The sequence below is a fragment of the Phoxinus phoxinus genome (genome assembly GCF_949152265.1).
Source record: "Phoxinus phoxinus genome assembly, chromosome: 15".
NCBI lineage: Eukaryota > Metazoa > Chordata > Actinopteri > Cypriniformes > Leuciscidae > Phoxinus > Phoxinus phoxinus.
Window position 1 is genome coordinate 26,653,306 of NC_136890.1, and position 16,958 is coordinate 26,670,263.

General features: G+C 38.1%; 1 long non-coding RNA gene across 1 annotated transcript in view; it reads left to right on the top strand.

Moving 5' to 3' along the window:
• The window catches only part of LOC307011891, a 32,685-nt gene extending 31,324 nt beyond the window's left edge, over window positions 1–1,361 (top strand). Inside the window, exon 6 of the long non-coding RNA XR_013800513.1 lies at window positions 1,113–1,361. This is a non-coding gene — a long non-coding RNA (uncharacterized lncRNA). The remainder of the gene's footprint in view (window positions 1–1,112) is intronic.
• Window positions 1,362–16,958: the final 15,597 nt, after the last annotated feature.

The window sequence follows — 16,958 nt, forward strand, 5'->3', positions numbered from 1 at the left end:
TGTTGTATTAACAATCAAGAAGCAAGATCAATAGGGTTTTCCTGTAGTTCACGATTGGAAAAATGCAACACCTAAAACAAAACAAAAATCATGGAAATAAATAAAACCGAAACATATTCACGAGCAAAAAGACGTAGAGTTGTTCAATTTAAGTGAGATTAGTTTGTAATTAGAATTGTGCATGTTGAAGGCATTTCTCTACAAGGGTATATATATATCTACAATATTTATATATATCATATAAGGGTATAATCATATATGTATAAATATGATTGAGTGAATGTGTGTTGTATTGTGCAGTTTGTGTATAATGAAGACAATTTGCCCAGGAACAGATGGCGGGTGTTGATGCTCTCGTTGACAGGTAGCATGTTGTCAGCGCTTGGTGTTGTTATCATACAGAGAACAGCAGCTTTGAGTCTTAATTGGGACCCAGAAGGATTTTGTTGGGCGTTGAGGAAGAGAGAGATGGATAGAAAGAGAGGCAGACATACAGAGAGAGAGAGAGAGAGAGAGAGAGAGAGAGAGAGAGAGCGTGAGAGATAAAGTGAAGGAAAGGGAGAGAATCTCAGCCAGGAGAGGAGTCAGAGTCGGTATTAAAGTGAAACACATCAAAAACTCACCAGCTGGCCCAACACATTCCTGAAAAGAGGAAAGAAGTCGAGTGAAGGGATTTTTTTCTTTTCACTCCCTCTCCAAAGAAGGGTGTGTGCACAGGAGAAGCCAGAAACAGAGACAAAAATAGATGCCATGTGTGCTTTTTTTATTTATTTAGCTATGTATTTTTCAGCACATGCTTAATGCCACATCAAAGTTCTCTTCGACTAATACCCACAACGTCTCTCAATCTGGGCGTGAATATTAAATAGTCGTTTTGGCTGTTTTCCACGCTTCCCCTGCAGGCACCTCGATGAGGTGGAGGCAGAAACGGGGAAAGCGAGAGCTGGGGTGATTTTTAGAGTGACTTGTTGAGACCACTTCAGTCTCTTCCTCCACACAGGAGATCCCTGGAGAGGAAAAGACACTGCAAATGATGTTGAAATGTTCATTTCTTTCATCTGTATAGTGCAAAGGCATTTTTTACGTTCCATGTTTTTCCCCTCCATCCACAGGCACCATGATGAACGGCACTTTTTTGCAAATGTATGGTTAAATGGTGGATGGCGGCAATTGGTTTGCACAGGGAAGCCTGGGTAATGGAGTGAAGGAGATGACAGCTGCTGGAACCGGGGAAATGAAATATCCGCAAAATTGTCCACTTTTTTCTGAGCGTTTTGGAATGGTAATTTGAACACCATTATGCGGGATCACATGACTGTCTCTTTGATGGATTAGTCCTTATACATCTACAAATTAAATTCTCTTGTGTAAGTTGATCACAGAACACCCGAATGGGTAAAACTCTTGATTGGCCCAACTGTAAGTTTAAAAAAATGCCAAGAAGACTTTAAGTAAAAGTAAAAATTAACATTGTGTCATCATTTTATTAATTTTTACCTTCATTACTAGAGTTGCAAAGGGGCGGAAACTTTCCATGGGAAGATGTAAAATGTCAAATGAAAGCAGATTCAGAGGTCTGACCTCATTAGCTCTGCAGTGTGGAAGTAGAAATTCAACTGAATTGGCATTAAATCTAGTTGTTTTAACCAAGATTATGCTGCTAGATGTTTTTTCAACTACATTTAAGTTCTCTGTTATAGGCTAACCTGCAAATTAGCAAATTTCCAGTTTATTACCATTAATTCCTGTTAATTCCCATGGAAAGTTTTCAACTTTGAAAATTCCTGGAATTTTGCAACCCTACTCATTACTCAATACTTCCCTTCAAACTTGTATGTACTGGTTGTTGTTTAAATTCATTTACATTTAATGGAGACTGGAGCATTTCAAAGCTTTAAAATGGAACAAAAACCACCATTCAAATCCAAAAGTTTCATAAAAGTAGTCCATACACGTCTGTGTGCTATTTTACTGTATTTTTGATAAATGCAGCCATCGTGAGCCTAACCCTAACTTATTTAAAAAATATTAACTGACCCCAATATTTTGATTGCTACTGTATGCCTTTTGAATATAGCACACACTTTATATTGACTATTTCTATGATTCTTATGCATCATTTTAAAAGCCTGAAAGCACCAGCCTTCATTAGTTGCACCAAAAAAGCCGCCTTCTGAATATCTTCTTTTGTCTTCCACAGAAAATCACACAGGTTTGGAATGGCATGAGGGTAAGTAAATGATGACAGGATTTTCATTTTTGGTTGAACTATTTCTTTAAACTGGAAATAGATTAAAGTCATGCTCTTAGGTATGTTCATATAGGTTCACTGGTGTTCTGACAGTCCTATTTGTCTAGAAATGTGTTTAAAAAATATGACAGAAATCTAAATGTAATACATAGATCAACCCGAGTATGTTGTCACAGTGTGGTGAATCAGCTTTCTCTGTCTGACCTAGTGCTGGATACCAGTAATAATTCAAAGTTGGGGACTGAGAATCAAAGTCAGCCAATGGTCAGGCTGTGATGATTTGTGTTTACCTCTGTTCGGCTCATTGACCCTAATCCCACAGAGAGACGTTTGAGAGACATCCTTCTGCTAGCATTGGGTGTATCCCATTTGAAAGTCAGCATCCCTATGCCCTACTCACTCCAGGGCCACATTGACTTCCATAGTATGGAAAAACGTCCATGGAAGTTAATGGGGCCCTGTGCCTGTTTGGTTGCCCATATTCTTCCAAATATCTTATTTTGTGTTCAGCAGAAGAAAGAAATTCATATAGGTTTGGAACAAATTGAAGGTGAGTAAATGATGACAGGTTCATCATTTGCATCAAAATTCATACAGGTTTCAAAATGAATTGCTTAAACACCCAACAGTCCAGTGCACACAGCGGACATCACAAGTTCATAAGACTGTAAGTACACATTAAGTGTGCCATTTGGGACAGGGCTTGATTCATAGTCATTGAAAATGTTGTCCTTCAATACACTCTGTATAAAATACAGTCATAAATGCAAAATTTTGCAAGTATTCTTGCCCTAAAAGTGACATTACCACCATCTTCATGATTCTTTCTGTTCTCGACTCGAGAGGACTTAACTTTTGCCTTTGCCAAAGGCTCTGTCGACAAAATAAATCCATTTACCGTCACAAGATACCATGCTGAAATGGTCTCATCTTTCTCATAACTTCCCACTGGTCTCTAGCCAAACAAGCAAAGGCATCCCATGACCTTATTATTGAGGAGAAAATGGCTGTTTTCTGTTTGTTTTCGGACCATATGGCTCCATTAGTGGCGTAATGACCCTGAGGCCCCTTGAGCGCTCCACGCTGCCCCCAGTGGCCACTCATCCACTCGCATTGTTGATGTTTTTTTGCATGCTCCAATTAGCACCCACAAAATGCTCAATTGCTGTTTATGATGTTGTGTGTCTGTTTGTGTACCTGTTGATCTGACTACACCGCTGGCTTTGCACATCTGATAGCAGATTCACAAGGTCTGAGCCTTTTGTTATGAGTAAAGTCAGTTCCCTTTAGTTTTACATATATTGCAGGTTTCAGGTTGCTTGTGCACACAATAGGATATTTCTCTTTGTTTTCCCCATAGTAATTGAATGGGTAACTATGGTAACCTGAATTTGTTTTCTGTCATGTCCTTGTCATTGTATAACTCTGTTTTATTAGCATTTTGCATAATTATTAGCAACTTACCCGGGGAGACGTTGAATTTAAAGTATACATTTGATTATACATACTGTTTGAGGTACAGTACAGTACAAGCAGTTTTTAAAATACAGAATGCATGCTTGTCTGTACATGGTTGTCTGTATGACATTAAAACAGCCTGCTGTGGAATACAGGAGAAGTGCATGGTGTTCACTAGTTTCTAATTTGATGTGTGAAGACCTATTTGGAAGGACTAGTTTTGTAGAAAGATGTCAGGTAAATTTGTGTTTCACAGACATATAGTAGACTGAAAAAAGTACATTTTACTCAAACAATGTAGCACTGAGTTAAAGGGGTCATGAATGGAATATTTTATTATTTTATAATGTTTCCTGCGGTGCCCTTATAATGGTAGTACGATTTTTACATTAAAAATGGTCATAATTTAGAAATAAAAGGCGTTTTTCCAAGCCTGATTTTAGCCTCTGATTTGAACGCTCTGTTTGAAGAGGCGTGTCTGCTGGATGGCGTGCCTCAGTGTAAACGCCCACTGCTGTGATTGGCTGACATGTTTGCATATGCTTTACATGTGGAAATCTCTCAAATACTTTTACTACGTTTAACTATTAGAGCTATCAAGATTAACAAATCGTGAGAAGTTTTTAAAGTATTTAGATCTATTCCATCACATGAAAGGTTGCAGTGATGAGCATTGAGCAGATGACAGACAGTCTGTTGATCTCGTAAATGAAGAGATCTCATCATTGCAACGCAATTTCTGCACTCTCACGAATGCTTTCACCAAATAACAATGCAAACACGATGTAAATACAGTAAGAGCTTCGTTGCGCAGTGTAACAGCGTCATTGATTTCATAACGAGTTTTGGCAAGTGTCCAGATAAATTCGCACTGTGTGATTGACAGCTTGGGCGATTGGAAAGGGATCGTTATTTGATCGCTTTCTGGATATAATTTAATCACAGTTTAAATAAGATTATTTTCATCCAACTAAGAGAAACGATGTGAAGTTGATAGTCACTGGCTTGATTTACTGATGCATAAACAGTATTGATGAAAGTCTTTGCAAAGCTGCTTCGAAACTACGACTGAATTACCAAATAATCCACAGTGAAATGCACCGAATACAAACAAATAATGCACTGCTGAGACATGCACATTGTTGAAGAAAAAACAAACAAACAAACACTTCCTAGCATTAGGCTCCTTTGGAAGGTAATGGTATTGATCCTGTTGTCGTCGATCTTTTCTCGTTCTCATGTAACTATTCACTAAAGACACGCCAAAGACACGGTGATGTAGATGTAGGCGTTGACATTCTTCTGCAAAGGCAGTCTCCACTTTTGAGATCCTGTCGGTTTCTGGCCATGGTTTCAATAAAAACAGTTTTTGGAATGACAAGGAAGTTTTGAAACTTACTGGGTATTTTTTATAGTATAACAAACTCTGTCAAAAGATCAAGGAAAATTTGAATTCTCAGTTCTTTAAGCCATGCTTTTAAAGTGTATGGTTTACAAGAGATTTAAGTAAACAACACAGTCGATTTCTTGTTACACTTTGTAAGACAACATATCTACACAATAAGGTACCCCACCAAACACAGATACCCCAATACTTAATATGCCGGCGGGCTTTAGCATATAATTAACAACAAACTAGCAGGGGAGTCATCGAGAGATGCCAGGTTATCCCGGGTAGATTTAGCAATATAGCGGGTGTATGATGTATATTACGATGTTATATTTCGTTCTCCACTGATGTTCTGAGTTGTTCAAAGCTTTTCTGATGATTGTTTGAAGGCAGACTGAGAACGGGAATATAGTTTGTGTAACATTAGCAACACATTATTAGCTGTTTGATGATAATATAGTCAAGCAAACGGCCAATCATATTAATTACTGTTATGTGTCCGACGTTGTAAAGAGTAAAACCATTGTGCAGCGTTTACCTCAGTAAGTCGACCAAGTGAATCTCTGAGCTGGTGTGAGTGGAGGCTGGGCTAATTAGCATATTCATTGAAACCAATATTTTTTTTACTGTGTAATTATTCACGGCCCCGTGCGTGATGGGAACACCGGTATCAGAAAGTTGAGTAGGTTTTACTTAATATTATAACTTTGATATTTACGTTTAAATAATCATTGTAAACAAACAATTCCAAGTAAAATATACTTATACGTTTTGTTTTTTCTGTAGTATTTACTTCACCACCGAATCATGAACCACATACTAGTATAGCCTACTTGTACTGCGTTTATCATACCTTTGGCAGAAATGGTAAGAGTAGTATGCTAGTATGCGGTTCCGGAATCAGCAATTGTGATTTTGAATTATGTCCAATTCAACTGCTTTTTTCACACAGCCTCATTAAGATTTGTATTTATTTATCAAATTTTTTTTTTTCTCTCTTTACTATTTGTTTTATTTTCCTCTTTATTTACTTTGCTCTCATTTATTATTTTCCTCTTGTCTATTCTTTAATATTTCTTTATTTTTATTTTATTAATTTTATTTAATTTTTGAACTTTGTTTAATACTTTAACTGAAGATCCATTTTTCATTACACCTACATTAAACTTCATTAGATTGAAACCTTTTTGCCAACTCTCTGGGTAAAAATAACAATTTGTTCAGCTGGCATCCCATCCGTTTTAAAAAGACAATCAATAAGGAGAGTCCGGTCATGGAAACAGCTCAGAACAGCCACTGGAGTAGTAGCATCTGGTATGATCTTCTCCTTAATCAATTTCTTCTCTTTATTATATATACATAGCATTATTAGTATTTTATCTTCTTATTTTAATAGGCTTTGTGATGTATGCATTGAACACAATGATTTATGTGACATCCTATGCTAATAAATGTATCTCAAACATCATTTAGATATCAAATTCCTTCCAAATAGTGCTGAAGTTGAGTCTCAGGACAGTGTATTTACTAACTTTCACGAGACAGATTTTTCGAGCTCGAGTTTCCATCTCTGTGGTTTTCTTTTTTTTAAGAGATATTTCAGAATATTGCGCAGCCTCCTCAGTCCCCTCAAGGGATTAGAACATGGCCTTCAAACATGATTTGATGTTAATCATTAATTAGTGTGTGTTTAATGAGACCAAATGCTTTAGTAACAAGCTGTGTAGTGATTCCCTTACAAGCCTGGCATTAGCAAGGTCAATCTACATGACGTTCAACGAGAGGAGAATCTAAACCAAAAGCTCTGGCGTCATGTCCATAACAAAAATGTCTGCATGCACAAGAATAGGATTCACAGTCAGTCAGCACCAAGAGAGCATGACTCACCTGTTTGCTCAGTTAAGTGGAGTGTGGCGTCCTCTCACATTCTCAGGTGGGAGCTGCAGGTTAATGAATGGAAAGCCGAGAGCTCAAGGGTGTAGTCTTAATACCTTTTTTGATAATAGATATCACCGAAGGCTCTTGGAAAGTCAGACCAACTTCTCATTAAAGGGACAGTTTAGCCAAAACAAAAAGGAAATATTTTCTCACCTTCATGTCGTTCGAAAACCAGTATCTTCCAAAGCAGTATCTGGTCTTTTTGTAGCTTGAAAGCATAGTCTTCATTCATTGGAAATGATTGACCAGCACAATCTTCTGGATTTCTCCTTTTGTGTTGCACTAAAAAATAGAAATCCATATATAGGTTCAAAAGAGCATGAAGATAAGTCATATTTGACTGAATTTTCATTTTTGGCTTACCTATTTAGCACTTTGCTGCTCTCGATGTCTGCCATTGTTTGGAGAATTTCAAAAGAACAAAAGAGTTTACTGTGCAAAAAAAAAGTACTTTACTCTGGATAATAGATGAAAGATTTACATTTTGTTTCCAGTATTTCAATTAATTAAACCCTTGAAAGGTAAATTGTGATTGACATTAATTTCCCATTGTTTTTGATGTAACAAAGGCAAAACTGTCAGCAAGGCTTAAAAACAACTTAATACTTCATGCAGAGAATGAATTATCTGTGATTTAAATGTAATAATCTGATGCGCATGTGAGACAGCTTAATTAAATCAGATATGATTTGAATATCGTCTAAAGGATGTCTTTTGTAATGAAGGCATAGGAAAAATTGTCAAACGACAGTAATTGCTGTAAATTGAGGACTTTGTACAAGAATATATTATGGAAATTGCACAAGTGGTCAAAGACCAATGAAAATCATTTAAAACATAAACTTCAATTTTTAGTCTTTTCCATCTCCGCAGCTTAGTCATGTGCTGCCTGATATCACAGGGTTTTGAATTCTGAAAATATGAAGAATGCAGACAAATGTGCTAGTATGATATGATATATCTCAGGCACCTTTTTTAAAATCTAAACTGACAGATACATATATAAACGTTATTATTTCTTGGAAATGTCATTATACATATTTATTATGTATGTTGTAATTGTTATTCATGTGTTAAGATTTAATTTACATTACATTAATTCACTTAGCAGACACTAAATGAATAAATGAAATCAAATTACATCGAACACATTTTCAAGGCTCAGCAAATAGTGCTTCATAATTATTCACAACTACTCTAAACATCTAGTCATCTGCAGCACAGAAACCTCAGGAGGCGAGATATGTCCAATGGATCCTGTCAGTACCGATCTGGGTTTGGAGATCCGCTTTTGTCCTCAGAAGGCAGCGGTTAGTCCTGTTGTTTTATTGACATGTAGCTCCAGTTTGGCAGGTTCTCCTCATTTCAGCTCACAGTTTCATTAATGTTGTTGATGCAATGTAGTGGTTGTGGCCTTGGACAGAATAATGTGCTGTGGGCAGAATCTGAAGCTTTAAGGGATTTAGAATCGGTGTGTAACAGTCTTACTGATAGGATATCAACCATTACGTTTTTAGAATAGCGGGTTTGGATTATTATTATATATATTTTTTTAAATAAAACAAGGTCTGTGGTTAACATTATATAATGAGACTTATGTTTTTAAAAATAAATTAAATGCAGGCATAATTCAAATGTAGGTTATACAGGTGAAAGGTTTGAAATATCTCACTTTGCATGAGTCTATATAATATATTAAGTTTAAGTTGAATTACTGAAATAAATTAACTTTTGCACGATATTCAATACACGATAAACGAGTTTCACCTGTAGTTGTCTGATTGATCAACAACATAAATTCAGATCCCTGTGGTAGTTGTATTCCTTAGCAACTAATGTCTTGACATTTTTCTCTTTCAGGTTTAAAGGGATACTTCACCTCTGGAAAGATGAATGTGTATTTAAAATGGCTCATTTATGTAGTAGAAATGGTAAATTATTTTTGAATTTGGAGCCTTCTAGACTGAGAAAAGCCAGAAAATTTATTTTAGGCTCATGTGGATGAAAGACAACAACTCCCAGAATGCACTTGCTTCACTGCCCTACGAGGCCACTCCCAAGCCACGCCTACCGGTAAGAGCGCAGTTAAACAACTAGGCTAGGCTACTAGTTGACTCGAAACTTAAAAGACGCCGTTTTATCGTGAGTCTCCGTGACAAGTCTGTCCGGAATTGGCCCAAATTGTCCGGTATTCGGCTTTTGCGTTCTACAGTCGCCATTCATTCTGTTTACTGTGGCGAGCAGGACAAGGCTGAGGGCCGCGGGAGAATGACGCGAGGCCAGTGGTGTGATTACTGATGAGCGGCACCTGTGAGACGCATAGGCTATCTCTCAGGTAGGAGCGGGGATTTTCTTAGCAATGCTAAAACGCACATCAACTGATCACTTGTTTAGCGTTCATGTAAACACTACATTCAGATTCACCAATCGGAATGAACTCAGTTAGATTGAAACAAAAGGTGTGCATGTAAACAATGAATGGCAACTGTAGAAAGCAAAAGCCGAATCTCGGACATTTTGGACGATCTCGACGGCCGGACATGTCCGGGAAAAAGGATGTATGGTAACCTTTACTACTCAGCTTTCTCCACAGAACAAGAGCCTGTTAGCTTAGCTTCCAATAAAAGATGGCTGACACTGTTTGTGCATTCTGTGATTTGCATCCCCCCCCCCCCTCCCCCCTATGGGCGGGTTGAAAACATGCAGATTTAGCGCCTTCTACTGGCTGTAGTCTCTAGCCTCTGGCCAAAAAATCCTCTGATGACGCAAAATGACGATTTTTGCGTCATCTGAGGATTTTTTCCAGACAGAAAATACATAAATCTCTTGTCTCAGGGGGACATGAGGGAGGGGAGCATGGTAATTCGAAAATACTACAGGTTTTCTACTGAAGTATCCCTGTAAGGACTGTAAACTGAACAGCTTTATTTGCCCATACATTTTTTTTTGCATGAAAATGAATGTGAAAAAAGTTTTTTTGAGGTGAATAATGAACTGTTTACAAATGTAGGATGTGACATGTATTATATATAATGTATTGATGAATTAAGTTTAAACTAAAAAGTTCAAATGCTTCCTTGTGCTAATAAACATTAATCAGAAACAGAAGTGTGACAATTTGCAGTTTAGGCCTGTTAAATCTTAAAAATTAATGTCTTTTAAACATACTGTTAAATTAATTTATTTACTTGTTTTATCCACAGAAAACAGAAAGTTAAGGTATGGTATGAGTATTGTTACAGTGTCCCTGATTGTACTTTATATCAGGTTGTAAAACAAAATAAGTTGCATTGCTCATCCCTACACCAGACTGCTACAATAAGCGCTTACAAGGAAAAAACATGTTGGTTAAACAGCCTCTTTCCTTTCTAATAGGTCAGAATAAGCAGCAGTGTTTGGATACTTAAGATTACTTAAGCCTAGATCTTTAGCTAGTAAATGCCACTTTAGTTCGCCTATTTGCAGAGTCTTGAACTCTGCATTGTGCTGGTAACACAACATAAACATCATGTAACCGTACTGACCCAACAGTGCTCTTAAAACACCCTCCACCCCCTTGTGCTGTAATTATTGGATATGCAAAGCCGAGCAGATAAGGCTCGGGAAACGTTGTCTAATGTTATTACAGAAGGCCTTTAATAGAGGTAATGGGAGGCTGATTTGGAGAGCTTTGTTAGGCTGTGGGGCGTTGGTGTGATGACCTGTGATTATCCAGGCTGTGTGTTGACTGGAAGGAGACCCCCTACCCAGCAGCAGCAGCCAGGGAAGCCCACCACATCATTACAGTGAGTTGTTTTGTCATGGAGGTAGAGCTAGTCCCTTATTAGAGCCTGCCTTTCCTCCCTCTCTTTCTCTCGGTCTATGAACTGTGTGAGTTCTGTGGCTCAGAGTGCAGTCCTTATCCACTCACCCACACACACACATGCTCTTACTACACCAATAATCACTTGGAACAAGACAGATTGTAAACATATACTTTTTGGGGTGCCCAAACTAACCTGTCCACTCCTGCATGTGTTTTTTTTAATACAGTTTTTGATTATATTTTTGGAATGAATATCTTATATTGTGTTATATTTTGTGTCAGTCAGGTTTGGCCCAGGGCCTCTGCGAGTGTTTAAAGCCAGTTCATGGAGCTGTCACATATCCGTTTCAGCAAATGCTGTATTGATCATAATACCGTATATGATGTCTTGAAAACATTTGAAAACGATTTGTTTTAAACAGTTAAGCTGATTTAAACATATCACCATGGTAAATTTGGAATATAGTTCAAATGAATTGCAGAACCCCCTGAGATTAAACATTAATTATTATAAGCTTTTGACAGAGCTAGTTTTTAATTAGTTGGGTATTTGATGCAAAGGCAAAGTTGTAAAAAACGTGGCAAAAATTATTGATTGATTGATTGATTGATTGGGAACATATTAACTTTGTTGTGCGCATATTTACACCACTTATCAACACCTGAGACAAATATTGATGGGGATCAAATCTGACTCACACAGGGCAAAAGTGTAAATGTTTGCACTAAGTACACATATAACATATACATAAATATACACTAAGTGATCAGTTGACTTAACTTAAAAAAGTGAGGAAACCAGCTGACTCAAAATTATTAAGTAAATAGACCATGCATAATTGAAAAAATTAAGTTGTGTGAAATTGTCAAGTTCGCATACATTCTATAACTTAATTTTAAGGCAACGGGTTTCCTCACTTTTTTAAGTTAAGTCAACTGATAACTTTTTACAGTGTAACAGGGCTGCCAATTGATTCAATACCTGAATTACCTGAGAGAACTGAGTTCCAGTCTAAGGAAAGAAAAATATGTTGGGTTCGGTAATTCACTTGGACAACACATGTAGCAGAATATATGTGCAAATTGCTTCATATTTTTCATATTCTTTCCCCATATTTTATACTCGATGGGCTTAGATAATTAAATTCCTCAAATGACTTTAACCTTTAAATGGAAAGGGACATAAAATACCTCAGAGAATGTAATTTACTGCTATTTTCCAAAACATTTTAACTCAAGTAATTGTTTCACTTAAAGGTATTGCTTTCAGTTTTACAGTTTGTTTCTCTCAAGAAACATGTAGAAAAAAATTAACATTTATGATGTTGCCGTATGATCCCATGTCCTGAAATGTGTGTTTGCCCAGAATACAGATTTTTAGATGAATTATAGAATGAAACCTTTATTATGATATCTGTAACCCTAATACACATACAGACACACAACATCAGAATATAACCGCGCTCTACTGCCAGCCACAACTAATTCAGACTCATATCAGCTGTGCTGCACAGCTTGAAGCAACAAACCATCCGGGTCTGAGAATCCCTGGTCCAGAAAGCCTCTGTTTAGCAATGGAGCGTCGACACGTGTTCCAGTATGGTTTCCGATCACGTGGTTTGGAAGGACTCTTTCACTGCTCGCGACAGAGACTTTAGCATTCTGGGGGTAGTAGGGTGTGTCTGTCCCCCCCGACAGGGGCCTGGTGATGGAGAGTGGCTGGCCAGATGCTGTTTCATGCTAGATTAGCCCTCCTGTGGTCAATTTGCTTTCCTAATGTCAGCTCCCCTCCGCTGTCGCCTAGCAACCGCTGCTGCAGCCAAGAGGCCCAGCCATGCATGCAGAATTCCACCTGCCATTTGTAAAGGAGCGCGTGTGTGTATGTGTGCATGCATGTAAAACGGGCCGCTGTGCATGCTTGAACTGGATCTAAATGCTTCCCAGACTCGGGTATACTGAAGTAACCATACAAAAGAGTAAAGAAAAATCTCTTATGAGGAATTTTTAATGCTTGCTCCTTATTCCAACTCTCCTCCCGACATAAAAAAGCAACAGGAAGTCACATGCCCCTTGTTTTAACACACTTCTTCCTGCACTTCTTCTTAGGCGTGTGCTGCTCCCTCTATCTCCATTTGTCTTACGAAGACGAGTGAGGTGTGATGATATATTGGCTGCTGGAATTTGCACGTATGTGTCTGTATATACGCAGGAAATAGCGAGCGAGCGAATGGATCTTGATTACATTTGCAAGGCATGAGCTGAAGTGAAGGTCTGAATGAGATGCTCGGCGCTCAGCGTTAACGGCACAGGAGCCTGATGCTTCTCTGAATGCAAGAGAAGCGTTTTCTTTTGTGAGTAACAGCAGCCACGTCAATACCAGCTCAGCCCTCCAGCTGTACAGAGCTCTGAATGATTCGACATCGGGACGATGTCGATCCAAAGGAAATTATTTCTGTGTTACGCCTCAGTCTCAGAAATGTGTTCGTGAATACTCCAGATGTTTTCAGCACCACGCTTGTGTAGTTGACTGCTGATGAAACTTTGTACCCTGCAATATTAAGAGAATGTGTTTTTGTGCTGATACTCTGTCAGTGATTCTCAGTTGCTATTTGGTGGTGTGTTGGCGACCCAAACTGACATAAAATAGTTTCACTTAATAAAGGGGTGGTTGATTATGATTTCACTTTTTTAACTTTAGTTAGTGTGTAATGTTGCTGTTCGAGCAAATAATATCTGCAAAGTTACGACGCTCAAAGTTCAAAGCGAAGGGAGATATTTTCTTTTAAATAAATTGCTTTTTAAGCACTACAACAAACGGCTGGTAGGGACGACATTCCTCCAAGGTTAGTGACATTACCAACCCTAAAATTTACACATACCCCGCTCCCGGAACACGATTTATAGATTATCATGACAGAAAATATGATCATATAACACCAATTTTATCATCTCTACACTGGTTACCTATTAAGTTCCGTATCAATTACAAAGTATTGCTACTGACCTATAAAGCCCTAAATGGTTTAGCTCCTGTGTATTTAAGAGATCTTCTATCGCCATATATTCCATCGCGCTCTTTAAGATCGCTAAATTCGAGGCTTCTGGTCGTACCTAGGATATCTAAGTCCACTAAAGGAGGGAGGGCGTTTTCACATCTAGCTCCTAAACTCTGGAATAGCCTTCCTGATACTGTCCGAGGCTCAGACTCGCTCTCCCAGTTTAAAACTAGATTAAAGACGCATCTCTTTAGCCAAGCATTCACATGATGCATCTCATACCTTTTATACTACAGTTAAATCAGATCAAATGCATTCATATTAAGAACAGCAGCTACGCTAATTATTTCCCATCTGCCTTTTTTGTTGTTATCTCGGGACGCCTGTCCCGAGATAACTCAAATAGAGTTTGTCAGCTCCAGTTATGTATCCAGCCTCTCATGGAGACTTCAGATGCCCCAACGCCTGTGATGAGACGACTCGACGCCTGTAAAGAGACGACCCAACGCCGGCGATATGTTATGCCCTAAATTTCATGATTAACTAACTGTATTTTTGTATGTATATTTTTGAAATGCATTTTCTGTAAAGCTGCTTTGAAACAATGTGTATTGTGAAAAGCGCTATACAAATAAACTTGAATTGAATTGAATTGAATATGCTATTCAATGACTAGGAGATAACTACACATACATACATTTATCAACTAACCATTCAGAAATGTTGTCTACATGTTGTTACTTCTTTTTGAGTCCCTCCATATTTGCTAAAAGTTATTAAAATTTTAAGTGCATGTCTGTGTGAGGAGGTAATCGAAGCTCCGCCCTCCTTGCTGGGAGCAGCAGCTCATTTGCATTTAAAGGGACAGACACAAAAACGGTGCGTTTTTGCTTACCCTCAAAAAGTGACAATTTTAACATGCTATATAAAAATATCTGTGGGGTATTTTGAGCTAAAAATTCACATACACACTCTGGGGACTTCAGAGATTTATTTTACATCTTGTGAAAAGGGCATTATACCACCCCTTTAAAGTAACAAAAATGTATTTTTAAATCAATTAATTAACATTGTTATAAACTGCAGAGGCCCATGATATAGGTTGTGTAGGACATTTTGGTTTCTAAATATGTTTAGATGGGCTCGTCAGTCAGTATTTTATGGCACAAAACACGTATTTAGTGTAGTTTGGGTCATAGTTCATGATTTGAAGATGAAGGCAGTTCAAGTTTATTTTAAGTATACTTTATGTAGTATTATGTAGTAAGTATTCTAATAGCAATGTACTAGTAGTATAATTGTAAGTGTACAATTCTACTACTTTTTGTATATAAAAGTATACTTTTAAGTATTCTTCAAGTCTAACAGTAGTAAACTGAGTAAAAAACAGAAATGGTGAAATGTTACTACATTTTAAAATAACTGTTTTATATTTTAATATATTTTAAAATGTAATTTATTCCTTAGATGGTAAAGCTGAATTTTCAGCAGCCATTAATTCAGTCTTTAGTGTTACATGATCCTTTTAAATTTATCTAGTTTGATATTGGAATTTTAATTGTACATGCTTGTTTCTTTTTCCTTTTTTTTACATTTAGATGATCTTTGCTGTCATCAACAGTAACATTCCCTTTAAGTTGTTAAATGTAAACTTTAGCAAATCTCAGAATTAATAGAACTTTATTAGAAGTGTAAAGACATGGGATATACTAAAAAAATAGCTAGACCTGTTTATTTTGTATGAATAATTGTATTTATTATTTGCATCTACCATTGTTTTCCCCCCTTGCTGACCCTATCAGAACAGACGTGTGACCCATTTGTAGGTCACGACCCTCTAGTTGAGAACCACTGCTCTATGCCGGCGTCCTATGAACTATCCTCTTGTTCAGCAATGCATGTAGTGTTCTTAATCCAGCACCCATATCAAGATTCCGGGCAGTGCTACAGGAGGGGGTCAAGATTTGAACTCTCTCCTCAGCCGCTCGTTCAATTTGATTATAATTGACCGGCAGGCTGAGAGGCAGTGAGATAGAGAGAGAGCTGGTGTGCAAAGCTAACGAGAGCTGATTGTAAATACAGCAGCCGGATAGCCACGTGTGTGCCCGGCCCTCTTCAGCCCGACTCGGGTAGAGTGTTTTAAAAGCACTGGAGCATGGGCCCACTCGCCTATGTAGCGGGAGCCGAGAGCTTATGATGGGGCTGACCGGAGGTTTCCATCTGCTCTCATTCTCTTTTTTTCAGAAGCACGAGTGGCTTGTTCACACCAATGTTCTGGCCTGATCTCTTAAAAATGGCCACCACTTCATCAACCGCCCACCTCTGCTATTAAATACATCCGAATATATCCTGACACCACTTCGGTGCTCACAGGGCACTGAATGCAGAGAAATCTGTACAAGGTGTTTATAGAAGTCTCAGAGCCTTTACTAGTGACTATATTCTGAAGCTTCTTACACTATTTGAAGGATCTCATATGATTGTATCATGGTTTTAATATTTAATTAACGTTTTCTTCAAGCAGAAGGAAGCTGGATGAAATATTTTTTTCACAATCGGACTTGTGATGCATCCTGAAATCATAATCACATCATGTTTGTTCATTTAGTCAGGGGAGAACTGGTCCCCTGATTGAGCCTGGTTTCTTTTATAGATTTTGTCTCCTGATGGAAGTTTGGGTTTATTGCTAAGGTCACCTCTGGCTTGTTTAGTTGGGGACACTTAATATTCATACCGAACCGAATTAACACTGAACTGACTGCAGCTGAACAATTACACTGTTGTCTTTTTAGAGCTTGTTTTCATAATTGTCCTGTTTATCACCCTAAAGGGACCAGACGATATCCCAGCCGAAGTTTGGAAACTAATGGGACAGCAGGGTGCTGACTGAGAGTCTGGCATCACTCTTCAATTGGATGATTGTAGAAAACAAACCACCCCGAGCCTGGACGACCAGTGTCACTGTGCCAATCTGAAAGGGAAAGCGCAATGTGATCGAATGTACCAACTACAGACCCATCAGTCTCCTGTGCCATACAATGAAGAACTTTGAAAGGATTCTCGACGGGCACCTCCAAAGCATCGCCAACACCACCGCAAATCAATGCGGTTTTGCCAAGG